The sequence below is a fragment of the Apus apus genome, chromosome 6 (assembly GCF_020740795.1).
Source record: "Apus apus isolate bApuApu2 chromosome 6, bApuApu2.pri.cur, whole genome shotgun sequence".
NCBI classification, from domain to species: Eukaryota; Metazoa; Chordata; class Aves; order Apodiformes; family Apodidae; genus Apus; species Apus apus.
In genome coordinates this window covers 4,128,362-4,142,961 of record NC_067287.1, presented here as the reverse complement: position 1 = coordinate 4,142,961, position 14,600 = coordinate 4,128,362, and the positions used below count along the sequence as shown (strand labels likewise).

Genomic DNA, 14,600 nt, shown 5'->3' with positions numbered 1-14,600 from the left:
CAGCAGAGGTGAACACAGCAAGCAGGGAGCCCCACCATAAGCAGGAGAGTGCTGAGATCAGAAGGGAGACATGCAACTGCTGCTCAGACACGATGGAAAAGGATAGAGTTGTCTTAACTAAGAGTGGAATATGCAGAATTTCATGCCACACAGAAATCAACACAGTCGCTATACTAAAAATAAACCAAGGGCAAAGATCGATTTTGCAAGAACACAGTTGGCAAAGGGGAGAATCATTAAAGCAAATGAATTTTAATTTGTCTGATGCCAAGACTTTGGGGTTTTTCTATTATTCTAGCTTGCGTTTTATTCAAGATCCCAAGTTAGAAGTCCAAAGCTTTAGCACCAGCATTCAGTGCAAGAAAAAGGTGACAAATCCTCTATGAACTATTCTTTGGATCCCATCACAGCTTCCAAGCCAGAAATTATTATGCACAGTTACATGTTAAGGCCATGTACTCAGCTAGTCAATACACAGGAGACAACCATAGAGGCTCTTCCCAAATAACACCACCATGGAGAAGAGTTACCACTGAAGAGTCTGAGAAGTACTTAATAATGATACCAACTTGGCTGCACTATAGGAGATGTGCTTCCTGTGGGCCTAATAAGGAAGAGCTTTACAGTCTAAGCAGAAACATTTCAAAATCTCAAAGGACATGTCTTATCTGCACCACTTCTGCTTCTGGAATCCCCGGACTCCTGAAGACAGGAGGCAATTCAGACTGCAGCTTTCCTAGGCACAGATGTTGCAATCACACTTGCCTGAGCTGTAAGCCACAGTCCTCACTACTTTCTGACTTTCGAGCAGCATCTCTTAGTTGCTTTGGTTTTGGCAACACCAGTGCAGAGGATAAGTGTTTCTGATCACATCAGGTATACTAAATCACTAGCCTAAACAACTTGCAGGTTTTGTTCCAAGCAAATAGCATAAAAGGTTTGGAAGTAAAGATACCCTTTCTTCCCCTCCTCTTTTGTCTACATGATTCATGAAACAACACAATTTAAGTATTGAAATCGGTTTGATCAATGACTTCTTTTTAAAGTGTTGATCTAGCAGCCATGAAGAATGACCATTTGTGTATGGATGCACCTCAGATTACTCAGCCACAGAAGCATGCACATATATATCAAACCAAGTAATTCCAGATGATTTTTACACACCGCTCCAAAGAACTGAACCACCACCAACCGAGGTGTGCAGATCCACATAAACATTCCCCACGTTTTTTATCTCACTAAAGATTCCCTTCTTAAACACCTATAGCTACAAGATGTCTGACTTAATTTGTCCAGCTCAAGGCTCCACAGAGCAAGACAGAGACAACCAAGACCAGCAAATGGGCCTCAAATACAATGAAGGGTCCAGAGCACAACACAGCAATTCTGCAGCTCCATCTCCAAAGGTTGGGCCTGCAGCAAGGCACAGGTTTGCAGGACTCTGACTATAAGAAGCTTCTTCCCCTCAGCCCTCACACTGTAATGCAGACAGCGATTTCAGTGCAGGATTATCTATTGTTTTCATTTATCACTTGGATGATGAACAACACAGCTGCAAAATTTTGTAGTTACCTGGGAAGGGCAGCAAACACTCTGGGAAACAGATTTAGAATAGAAAAAGTAGGACTAAGTGATTAACAGCAGAACTGAAACTGGGGTTTAACACTAATTGAATGAAAAAAGTGAAAAATTAATTGGAATTTCTATTTACAGATGCTTAAGATGGTAAGATCCATTCTTCATTGATACTAACTAAGGTTGTACCTTATGTTCAAGTCTGGATACACAGATGAAGAAAACCTAGAAAAGCTCAGAAGAAAGCCAAAGCAATCAGGGAAAGTTAAACAGGCTTGCTGAGTACAGAAAAAAGGTTAGTAAAGAGGGCACAGGCTTCAAATTAGGTTAACAACAGGTACAAAAATGATGCTCATGTCCCACTACTGTAATATCTGCAGCAGCAAAAAAAAAGAAAAAGAAAAAAGCTTAAAGGGTTAGGAAAAAAAATTAGAATAGTATTAGAAGAAATGTGCTACCTCTAGGGATAGCTAAACAACAGATTAGGTTATGGAGGGGTTACATAAATCTTCACCGATTGTTTTTAAGCCCTGGTAAGATGAACATGTCAGAAACCATCTATACATTTCTATCTGGCTTTACAATGAACAGTGCACGCTCACGCATACAGTACAGGGCCTTGGCATCAAGTGGATGACCTCGAGAGATCTGTATTTTCTTTTCTAAACCTAAGGGCTGTACAAGTTTAGGCTCCTGCCAGGCAAATCAGCAGGTGACTTGACTGCTCCTTAGAGCTCCAAGCAGGCTTTTGATAACTCTTCTTTCTAAATAGCCAAGGCAGTCTGTGATTGACAATTTTCTATCACATCAAGCATGCTACCTTAATATGAAGTACTCTGAATGATCCACCAGGGAAATAAAGTCAAAGTAGAGAGAAGGCAATGGCAACCAAACCCAAGAATCCAGCCCTGAGAAGGAAATCAAAACTGCCAAACTGGGAAAGCAAGTACATCCCACCAGTACATAGAAACACAGGTAGTTATTTCTGCTTGTAGCACCTACAATCAATAAGCCTTAATAAAAAGGAGTATTTAATAAAGTACTTAGAGAAATAAGGAGGGAAGGTTTGATGTTTCTAAGCTTATTTTCACAGCAGTATGAAAGGAAATGAGGTAGAGTCAGAGCTAATTCTCCTTATATAATTTCACACAGAATGATTAGTTCTGCCCCAACAGTAACAGCTTTCCAGAGGGTCCTACTTGTCGCCAAGATTGCACACAGATGCTGTAAGTGTAGCTTCCCTATTCTCCCCTGACAACCAAGTTAAAACACCAATATAATATTCATTTTACTGCAGAACGAAATTCACAGCATGAATAGTAAAATAATGTCACAGCTACCATGAAACTATAGTTGCATGTTGGGGGTTGTGACTTTTAAAAGTTTAATCACGAAACAGATTCGTAAAGAGGAACATGCAAAGCAGTGTCCTGCTCCAGCAGTGTATTCTGGTCTTTCAGGATGTCCAAGGGTGGCACAAGCTCTGGTCTGACAAGAAGAGGGCAAAGACATGGAGGAGCATTTGTGTCACGTGCCACTGCTGATTTATTTTTGAAAGGCAGGTTTTCCATCATAACTGTGCTGAGTGCACCCCCCTCTTAAGCCTGATTAGGAAGACATTCCACATGCACAGGGATGCTGAAGGTGGTGGAATTCCATAAATCACCTGAGTCGCTTCTGGGTGAAATACCAATTACTGGCAATTCATCTCAATGAGTACGTTAAGTGGCAAACATATCACATGGATAATCCTAAAATTCTTCACAAAAACTTGTAATAGGTGTTAGTATTTTCACAAAGCACTGTAGTGTTTTCTATCTAATCCTTGAACAGAGACTAGTAGAAAAGCCATATTCAATTCCAAACTTGCTACTGCAAATTCCAGCTCAGCTACTACTATTCCTTTAAAAAAATGCACTGTTTTTTAGAGGATTTATAGAAATATCCATTGTTCCAGGGAGAGATAATATAGGAACTTTAAATGTGTATATTTTGCACTTATTAGCACAACCATTTGTTTTACAAGAGACTTACAGATTAAATACAAAGCACACTATTAGTTTTAGGCACAGGAACAACCATTTTTTTAATGCCTTGCCAGAAAGAATGACTAATTAAGCCAGCACTACCCTACAGTAATTTCCATAAATCCTGCCTTTACATTTAAATCATAAGCAAAAAGAAAACTGACTTAATGATAACAAAAGTGTAACACTTGTAAACGTTCTCTTGAACTAAGATCAGGACAAGAAATTCTTCTCTAAAGCCAACAAGATGTTATGGTTTGTTTGGAGAACTTGGATTTATCTCAAAACACACATGAAGTAATACCCAGAAATTTACTGTATTAAATTGCAATCCAGTAGACAGACGAGGTGAATGCCAACACTTTTAACCAGGAAATCAAAAAATACAGAATTTCACCAAATACTGCTGGATTACTAATTCTGCAAAGTCATCCTACAGCACATTCCCTGTGTAAACCCTGAAAGCAACTAGAGCATAAAAGATACTGTATGTCCAACTACTTGTTGAATTTTTGGATTCTGGAACATTTGTATGTAAAGTAAATACCAAAGCAGAAAGATATGTAGCAAATACGATGCTGAGCATCAAATGAAAGGAGGATCTGTACTCCAGCTAAAAGATTTTAATTTTTAAATTATGTCACTCAGTAAATAAAACACTATGAAGATTTATGTTGTCAAGTAATACAAAATAATGTAAATAATGAACAGCTCTAAGGCTTTTTTTCATTCAAACTAATCTGGCTGGGAAGAACAGAGAAGGATATTTTTTAAGTCTGGAAAATGAGCTATTTTCACTGCTCTTCTCCCAAATATCCTGTGACTATAGTCACATACCAGACTACTCCATCTAAACACTCCAAGCTCAGTTTTCAGCATTTCCAAACTAAATTTATTCTTGCACACATCCACAAAGCTCTGTGATATTCTTGGAAGTTCTTGTACACAATGGTTTACAACAGTTCTATTTCTATTACCTATGTTTCATTCATGCCAGAGGCATGGCCAAAGTAATCTAAGGACCACTTTTGTACCTCTAAGAGGAAAATATTCCCACAGTATTTATGGCAGTATCACACTTGAACCATTGAGTACCATTAACACAGACAACTTGTTGCACAAACGAGGTATATGACTGTCCAAAAGAATCTTGGAACAAAACTGGAAAGCAGCATGTAAAGCCACACTGGTTACACTGCTGTACAGACAACATGTGAAGATTCTTTCCAATGCAAAACTGATTAAATTCCTTTTTCTTTTCAAACATCAACTTTTTAAACCATTTTTCTAACCAGTAAAATTAAGGTATGAGGATGACATTAAATGCAAATACAGTTCCACCTGAAGTGGCAACAAGAAAACTTCCTCTGATCATACGGATATTACATTTCACATGTTTGATTTAGATGTGTGTAGGTTTACATACAATCAAAGTTGCTTATAGAGCACTAACTTGAGGATTTGTGTGTCTTGACTGTTTCTGTTCTGTGTCCTAGCCCTAACAAATAATTACTTGGGGGGAAAAAAGAAAGCACACTTAGCACCTGGCCCTTGCCTGCTTTCCTCCAAGTTTTGCATTTCATTGTTAATTTTACATATTTCATTGTTAATTTTAGAAATCCCTCCATTCCCTTTAAGACATCAAAGAGCTATTCATGTCCAAAATACCCACAATCTGAAATACTGGCTTCCCTACTTACAATCATTTATAACTTGAAAAGATCTTTGATTTCTTGCCTACAGGAAATACTGTGGATCAAAAATAAAACCTATACGTGCTCCCATACATACATATATCTGGGATCCAGGATTTCGGATAATAGGCTGTTTGGAGACCTGGTTTTCAGATTTCGATTTCACTTCTGTCTGGTGCTTCACACATTTATTTTTACTTTCACATCTGATGTGCAGCAATATGGCTAGCTAAGGTGTACATTTAAGACACGTTTTGATATATATCTATTCAGAGGTGAAATTCACACTGGAGTACGTGTCCTTCCAGCAGCAGGGCACCATTTCACCACTGCTAACTGCACCACTTACCCGTGGCTGGGGGCAGGGGAAGGCAGGGTCTCCGAAGGCCCTCATTAACAATTCCGCCACCAAAGACTAAGATGATTTTCCTGCTTTCCAAACTTGGAAGAGAATGTTTCTCACATACAAATGAAAAAAAAACAAACAAGCATGGCAGACAACCTATCTCTGAAATTCCTACTGTGTGTGTTCCTAATAACTTTGCATATATATTCCATTTGTTCTCAACTTTTGCATATTTTTTTTTAATTAGCAATATTTATCAATTATACACCTAGTCATTATGAAATTGTTTGGGTTGGAAGGGACTTAGATGATCATCTAGTTCCAACCCCCCTGCACGGGCAGGGACACCACCCTCCACTCCACTAGACCAGGTTACTCAAAGCTCTGTCCAACCTGGCCTTGAACACGCCCTGGGAAGGGCATTCACAACCTCCCTACACAACCTGGGCCAGTGTCTGACCACCCTGACAGCAAAAATTTCTTCCTCATGTCCAACCTAAATCTATTCTCATCCAGTTTAAAACCATTACCCCCCATCATATCACTACACACCCTGGTTAAAAGTCCCTCCCCACCTTTCCTGTAGCCCCCTTCAGGTACTGGAAGACACTATAATGTCTCCTCGGAGCCTTCTCTTCTCCAGGCTGAACAACCCCAACTCTCTTAGCTTGTCTTCATAGGAGCGATGCTCCAGCCCTTGGATCATCTTTGTGGCCCTTCTCTGGACTTGCTGCAAGAGCTCTATGCCCTTCCTGTGTTGAGGACTCCAGAACTGGACACTACTTCAGGTGAGATCTCACAAGTGTCAAGTAGAGGGGCAGGACCACCTCCCTCTACCTGCTTGCCACACTTCCTTTGATGCAGTCCAGGGCAATTGGATTTCTGGGCTTCAAGTGCACACTGCTGGCTCACATTGAGCTTTTCACTGACCAACACCCCCAGGTCCTTCTCCTCAAGGCTGTTCTCAATCCATTCTCCACCAAATTTGTGCTTGGAGTTGCCCCAGCTCAGGTGCAGGACCTTTCACTTGACCTTACTGAACTTCATGAATTTGGCATAGGCACACCCCTCAAGCCTGTCAAGGTCCCTCGGGTGGCATCCCTTCCCTCTAGCATGTCCCAAACAACTAGATGCCCACTCTATTAAAGTGAGCAACTCATCTACCTTGGTCTTCTCATTACTCCCACTACATGGGAGAGTAACACAGTGTCTTACATCTCAAGCAGAACACAGAAAATCCCAAATAGAGCAGTCAATATTAAGGTTCTGTTATTTAAACCAACAGCACTGAAAATATCTAACCTTAAAATATATTCTCAGTGTATTTCTTTACAATAAGATTCTGTTCGTAAAGGAGTAACTAATCATATCTGTGATACGTGCTGCTTCTGAGCACATAGTTTATGTCCCAAGTTATGGAGAAACAGCAGCTCTTTAACTGAGTTATTTAAGCTGGTAAAACCTCAAGTCTTCGGCCAAGACTTCTTCCTCTTTGCAAAACTAAGAGCTGATAAATGAGAATATTCCAGATTAAGTGTTTGCTCATCCACTGCTGCAGGAGAAACATCTTACCTCAATGGCTCTCTCAGTCTGTACTACATGGAACTGAATGCTCTGATCTTCTGAAGCCAAACAATGCCAAATATAAATCTTCTTTTCCTTTTCAGTAAAAATTACTACCTAGAAATTTTCACCAAGATGTTGGTCAGGGACTGAAAATAACAGACATGCATGGTATTGATTATCCATGGTATTAACCAAGTCAGAGGCCTAAAATACTCAAGGAATGGGGCTCTTCTCTGAGCAATGGGCAATGTCAAACACTGCAGCCATAGGGTGTAGAAAACACTTATAAAAAGCTAAACCAGGAACTTTTTGTTTTCATATACTCAAATTTTATTGAGCAGAAATGTGTGAGGATAGTTTATTACTTTTACCAGCCACTCTAAAATGGGCCTCCAGCCAAAAAGGTCTTTAAAATATGTCTATATTTTAGTTTTAAAACAACATTTCGGAAGTTGTATAACTTTTACATTAGCATCTAAGTGACTTCGCAGCAGAAGTGACACGTTTCAGCTGTAACACAGGCACTTTGCAAGCTACAGGCACAACTTTCACAACAGTACCAGTTCCACTTGGTACTGACCCTAACACAGCAGGGAGATCCACAATGGTTAATTAACAGGTGTTTAACTGGTGGCAAATCCCAAAAGACTAAAACTCAGGAGATGTTTACTGGAATCATGTTAGTGACCCATGCACCAAATGCCTTTCCTCGCTCAGGCTCAACTCCGTGGGACAAGACCATTCCACCAAGTTCTCTTCTTGCCTTCACAGGCTTCACTGCACTGCTTTGAGCATAATAATTGGCAGCAGTTGTAACAATCCCACCACATCAGAACTCAAACTGTTGCATTTATCAGTGGACGGAGGAATTTTGGACCAGATTTGTAGAGCACCAATACCTTGAGCTTTACATTGGCTTTGCTTCCCGTGTTTTACCACTGCTGCTTGACCAGCCAACTAATGACAAGACTGGTAAACTACTCAGAAAGTTTGTCAAGATGAAGGTATCACAGTAATGGTAATAAGCTTCACCTTTTTATATGCAGTAGGCGTATAAATAAAAAAAAACCAAATCAACAGTGTATTAAAAAATCCCATCCTTAATTGATGTATGCAATCTGGATTCATAGCACTTAAACTTGTATCAGAAGGAATCCCTCCAATGTACTTGACTATACCTGCACTTCCAAGAAGATGGAAAAAAAAAAAAATAAAACTAAAGAATACAGTCTACATTAGGTCTTGAAAGCTCCAATTAAAATTCAATATTCTACTTTGTATGGAGGCTCTTTACACGAGAACTCTGTCATGGTTAAGATTTAAGGTTAACCAGGTTAATAGAGTCCAATAAAATAGCTCTATTTAATTATGCCAAACCACTGCTATAAGCCACAGTAAAATCTGCTACTCATCTTCACCTGACTATTAGGATCAACTCTGAGTCCTGGTAATGTGCACCCACTTCTAGTTCACCAGAAAATCCTACCATTGAAGTAAACTCCAAACTCTTTCCCCTGCTTCTTAAAAAAAGTGCATGCATTTGCACCTCAAATGGTTTCTTTACTCCAGTCTGCTACTCCAGTCATCACAGAGTCATGTGTTAAAAGATTTGTGCAGACCTGCCAAGTCTCATTCATCTGAGACACTTCCCTAAAGTTGGGATTCATTCGCAAAGTGTATTTAAGCAGCTCCTCTGCTGCGAAGTGTTCCCTCACATGACGTTTTTAGCTTAAAATAATAAAACCAAAATCCTAACATCTACACGTTTTGCCAACCTGAAGGGTTTTGGTTTGTTTTTTTTTTTTTTACTGGTTTTATTTTCCTTGTTCTCTGAAGCATGATACTGTGCCACTACTAAGCTTACAAGTTCTCCTGACAGCTCTACCAACACAACTACTTATACACGTTAATTCTTTAATTGTGCTGTAGTGGCACTTGGAATGAAACCAGGCTCAAATTTTGCAGCTCACTTCATAACCGCTTAGAAAAAAAAGTACCCCCTGCCCCGCACAGCCTTTATTTAGATCAAACAAACAAGGTCGATTCTAGAAAACAAACCCCCCGAAGACGCTATTTTAAACGCCCGGGGACGGCGGGGGCTGCGGCAGGGCCGGCTGAGGCCTGGCGGGCAGGGACCGCTCCCGCCGGCGCCTCCCCCGCAGCCACCTGCCCCGAGCGGGCCGGGGGGAGCCGAGCCCGGCCAGGCCGCGCTCCCCCTCCCCGGCGCTCCGGGCTCTGCAGCCGCGTCCCCCCGGGGGCTGCCCGGGAGGACACCGCGGGAAGGGGCCGGAGGGTGCCGGCAGGCCCTGCTCCGCGGGGCCGAGGCGCGGGCAGCCATGTCACGGCCGCCGGGAAGGCAGGCAGCACCTTGTCCCGGCAGCCGCTGCTCCCCAGGGAGCGGCCCCTTCCCGCGGTGACCACCGCGGGGCCGGCCGGCTCCCCTCCAACCTCCTCCTCCGGAGGCCGCCGCAAGGGCCGCGGAGCCATCTTAGGGGGAAGCCGGGGCGCCCGCCGTCCCCGACAGCGCCTCCGCGCCGCAGGGGCCGGGGAGCCGCGTCAGGCGGAGCGCGCAGCCCCGCGTCCGGCCAGCCTGACTCCCCTCGCCTCCCCCCCGCAGAGCGGGGCTTGCCGGGCCGCCCCCCCCCCATCTCCCCCTTCCTCCTCCTCCTCCTCCTCCTCATCTCCGCGGAGCGCCGGCTACCGTCGGCCCTCACCCCCGTCCCTCCTCGCCCGGCCCCGGGCCGAGCGCCCGCCCCGCCGCCCGGCGCTGACCCCTTCCCTCCCTCCTGGCTGGCTCGGGCGGCCCCGCTCCTTACCCCACCCAGAGGGAGCTCACCTCCTCCTCCTCCTCCTCCTCCTCACTCCCGCCTGGAGACCGTCGGCACCGACGCGCCGGCGTCCCGGCCCCTCCCTCCCCTCGGCGCGCAGCAGAGCCAGCCTCCCCCAGCCGCCAGCCGGGCCCCCTCCTTCCTCCGCCCGCGGCCCGGGGCCGGGCCCCGACACCGGCCGCTTCGCCCCCGGGCCCGGCGCCGCCCGATAGACCCACCCGGCCCGGGGGGCTGGGGGCTCCAGCCCGCCCGTCGCCGCTTGCGCAGCCCCTGGGGCGGGGGCAGCTCCTCAGCAGCGGCCGGGCAAGGAGAGGCCTCCCCGGCGGGCCTGAGGGAGCCGGGCTGCTGGGTGGGGGGAAGAAGAGGAAAACCCAGCGAAGTGATGAAGAGAGTGAGGGGGGGAAAACAAACCCATTTGCTGTGGAGGCCGCAAAGCAAGCGATGAGCCCGTTAGGGAAGTAGGGGTGGGTGGGAGGAATAAATAACAAGGAAATGCACACCAGGTGGGCTAAAAAAAAAAAATAATGAAATACAAAAGGTGTTTTTCTGCGAGGAGCAGATGAAATGAGAGAAAACCAGGGTTGTTATCAGTGATAGATGAGTGGGAGGTGTGTGTTTTTTTCCCCTGGTGCATCAAGCCGTTTCAGGTGGTGCAGCTCCAGGGAGAGGCTGGGCAGGTGTTGCTGTCACCACCTGGTTTGGGAACCCTCTGCTCCGGCCACAGTCAGTAGCAAACCTCTCCAGCAGAACTTCTCAGAGAGGGCATGTTTGTCACTCTGACTCAGTTTAGCATGTTTGGTATGTAGACATGAACTTTTGGGGGTTTTAATAGGAAGTAAAAATAGGTGATACTAATGGAGTGATAAAGGAAAATTTCCAAAGAGTACAGCTGCGAGAAGCATCGAGACCAGTAACTTGAGGAATTTTATATTTCTTCCTCCCCTGGCTAATCGGTGGTTATGAAAGAGTTGACAAGAAGGCTCATTTGCATGAGAAATACTCTTAGGATAATGCAGCATTTTGTTTCACAATTTTCTAAGTTCAAAAAGCTTAGTAAAGTTGCTTTCCAATAGTTTTCCACTCTCCTGCACCTCTGAATTCCTGATACTACCAAGCGGTGGCAATGCCAAAATGTCACAAGGCAGAAAGCTCTTCCTGTTTTCTTTCAAACTAGGCAGAAGTGGTAAGACCTGAAAATGTTTGAATATTTATCCCTGGCATTATAAATAAGGTTATAAGATTTCACCTTTCAGACGTTGTCAGACAGGGTGAGAGATGAGGAGACCTTCAGTCCGGCTGAACAATTGGTCCCTGGCATGTGCTGGAACGCAGACAAACAGGATGTTTTATCCCCGATTTATGGATAGAAAAATTTAAGCAAGGAAGTGGAGGCATTCATTTTCCAAGCGTAGAAGTGCTCATTTGTAAGCAGGCAATTTAGGCTTGAACTTTTTTTCCCCCTTTTTTGAGGAAAAGGACCGTATATATACAGTTCCCATTGAAATTACACTTGAGGCACCCAAGCAGAAAGACTTTGGCCATACTCTTTTGGGGTCCTGCAGGCCTAATCCCATGTTCTAATTGGCCAGTAATCTGTGGACAGATATTGTAACAGTTCCTTTAGAATATTTTTCTACTTCTCACTCATTTGCATACTAATGGCATAAAAATAGGCACTTCCTGCCAGTAATTAGTTTGAGCCCAGAATTTAAAGAAAGAAAAAGACCACAGCATTATGGTAGACGGATGGTACTGAGGAAGCTGCAAAAAAGAGTCACTTCTCTGGTGCTCAGAAAGTGCCTTTAATTTGGAGTTCAAGGCTGGCAACTCTGTTGCCTCTGTGTGACAGGGATTAACTGTTTGCTTGGCCTAATAACTTTGCCTCTAATGAGCCCTCTAACTTGTTTCATGGCAAATCACTCTATCTGTCGGGCACCCAGTCTTGCCTCTGTAAAGGTTTTTCTTTTTTTTTGCCTTTTTCCCAGAAAGAATAATGCTAGCGGTGAAGGCTGCATTGGGAGCATAGTTCCTTGTGGAGCACTGTGACTCAGAGCAGCACAGAGTCTACTCAAGGGTTCTTCACCTAATGAGGCACTGTGCAACTGCTAACCACATCGAGTTGTACGAAGCTCTAGGTTAAAAAAGCCTGTGAAGAGCTTTGGGTGTACATCTGGGGTTCTTTGACTTCTCAAGAAGGGTCATAGGCAAACCGAGTTGGTTGCCATCCAACCCTGAAGAACAGAGATAACTTCAATCCGACAGAGAAATGTGGGGTTGTGCTACTTACATTCCCTTAACTTCTCTGGAGATAGATATCACAAATTACATTCTCCAGGGCTATCGAGCTGACACCTTCAGCAAAGAACTAAATGCAGAGACTCTTCCCATGGTATTACTTAGAAGAAATTTCAGCAATTACTGTTTGCCATCGGCGATCGGACAATACTGATCTCCAGCGATATAATCTAAAAGCTCATGAGATGAAACTACGGTTAATTATATACCTTTAGCTTATTTACCTATTCCAATAGCACAGTAATTACTAAACTATTAATCTCTCTCATATACTGAGTGTAACTTAGTTTCTTTAGAGCTGCTGCTCTCAAAGAACTGTGGGACGGAGCCAGTAATTGAAATCTGTACTTAAAGTTGAGACCTGCACTGCAGCAGTAAAGGTTTGATCCCCTTAATGGGATCCGGAATGAAAGTTAGATGTTTATTTAGACCTTCTAGGGAATGCCTGGAGAGAGTTTATGCTTTTTGCAGACTTGAAATACCTACCTCAAATAAAGTCAACATATTCATTTTGTCAACACAACTGTGTCCACACAAGCAGTCTTGAGGGAGTGGTGATGTCAAACAGTTGGGGTGACTCTTTAAATGACCAGTGAGACTGCAGCATGGTGAGGAAGCTCCTCCATCCCTTCAACATTCACCATGTAAAATGCTTTTCCAAGGACAGCCTTTTGTAGTTGCACCTTCTCTGAGTGAGCATTGCAGCCTCATGGGCCAAGCACTTGCCAAAGAAATGGGAGACTTTTATTTCAATCTTTGGCCATTTGCCAGGAATCAAAAATAGTGTCTCCCCTGTCTCATGATGGCCTTTTCTGCTCTGGGTCAAGAGGTGGAGAAAGGAATGAAACTTTGGAGGGGCTGATGCTGGGATAGTGAAAGTAAGCCTGAGTCTACACTGTAGTGATACGGGTGCTCAGTGGAGCAGCGGAGTGATATGGGAGCATCCCCTTGGTCTCAACCTCACTAGAAAAACCTCCTCTATCTTACTCAGACATTTCTTTCCCTTTCCCTCTGTCCCACTTTGCTGCTAATCTTAATGTCACGCGTGTACGAAACTCTGCATTACATTGTGCTGAACTCAGGGGTGAAATCGTGTCACATTTTTTTAATCTTTAAAAGCAAACCTTGTGCAGCTTGTTATCCAGCAGAACTGTCTTACCAGAAAGTATTTTCCTGAGAACTTTGAGACTCTAGCTAAGCAAAGCACAGATCCTTAAGATGGTTGGGTCTATTCCATTAGTAGTTTTATAAATGTGCGGGCTGGGTAAACAACAGTGACAGCTTGGGGAAGTGTATGCACCTGTTTATTAAAAAGACGTTAACAAGGGCAAATCTAAAATAAGAACATGTACCACAACCCAATTTTCAGCAAATTTTTATGCATGCCTACACTTAAGGTTACCAATGTTATTGACAATTTCTCTCTCTCTTTTCTCTTTCAGAAGTACACGGCAACTGATGAGCATGGAGCATCGATGGCAAAGGAAAAAAACGCCGTCTTCAAATTTTGAGGAGCAAACATGACCCTTTCTGTTTCTACTGTTTTCCACCCACATCCAGTTAGTGTGAGAGAAGCAAGAAAAGGAAAAAATAAATAAGTGCAGAAATAATTTCTTTGCATGGAAGTATCGAAGAATGTATTGTTTTCTCGATCACAAGCAAGCACTTTCATCACTGTTTTTGCTCTACATCATAAGTGACAGCAAGTTTTCTACATTTTACTGGTATAACTTTAGAAGAGGTCACATTTCTAAAAGTGCTTCTGCAAAAGTGAGTCTTCTGCTTGGATGTATGCAAATTCTACAGCAACTTATGTAATTTGCAGATAGATATAAGCATATGCAAAATGGAGATTAAATGTGTATATGCAAGCTTGCAGAATTAATCAACCAAGAATGTACAAAAACTACAAATGTTTTTTTGCAATTTCACTCCACAAATATTTCAGAATTAGCCTGCTATAGCAACTTTTATGCACAGATGCTAAATACACTTCATTTTTGTTAATAATTAAGAATTTCTGTGAGTTACATGATCGTGTTATTCCCCCAGAATAGTGTTTTAAAAGTATATCTTGTTTCTGATGAGGACCTGTCAGTACTTAGGCCTATTCACAGTTGCTGTAGTGGTGCTTTTTATGAGCATAAAATGCTGCCAGCCTGGAGCCCCTTCAGGATTAGATCTTAATCCCCAAAGATATGTAAGTGTTACCATCTCCTTTTTGCAGACTGAAAGCTGGAAACTGCATGGGTAAGTGCATGCAAGTTTA

The 14,600-nt window shown here is 43.3% G+C and overlaps 1 protein-coding gene across 3 annotated transcripts in view; it reads right to left on the bottom strand.

Moving 5' to 3' along the window:
- GTDC1 (glycosyltransferase like domain containing 1) overlaps window positions 1-10,466 on the bottom strand; it is a 184,079-nt gene extending 173,613 nt beyond the window's left edge. The window contains exon 1 of one of the 3 annotated variants that reach the window (XM_051623348.1): window positions 10,448-10,466. The gene's annotated coding sequence lies outside the window, so the exon portion shown is untranslated. Of the gene's footprint in view, window positions 1-10,044; window positions 10,097-10,447 lie in introns of those variants that run through there. The other 2 variants (XM_051623345.1, XM_051623346.1) reach the window with 2 other exon arrangements.
- Window positions 10,467-14,600: the final 4,134 nt, after the last annotated feature.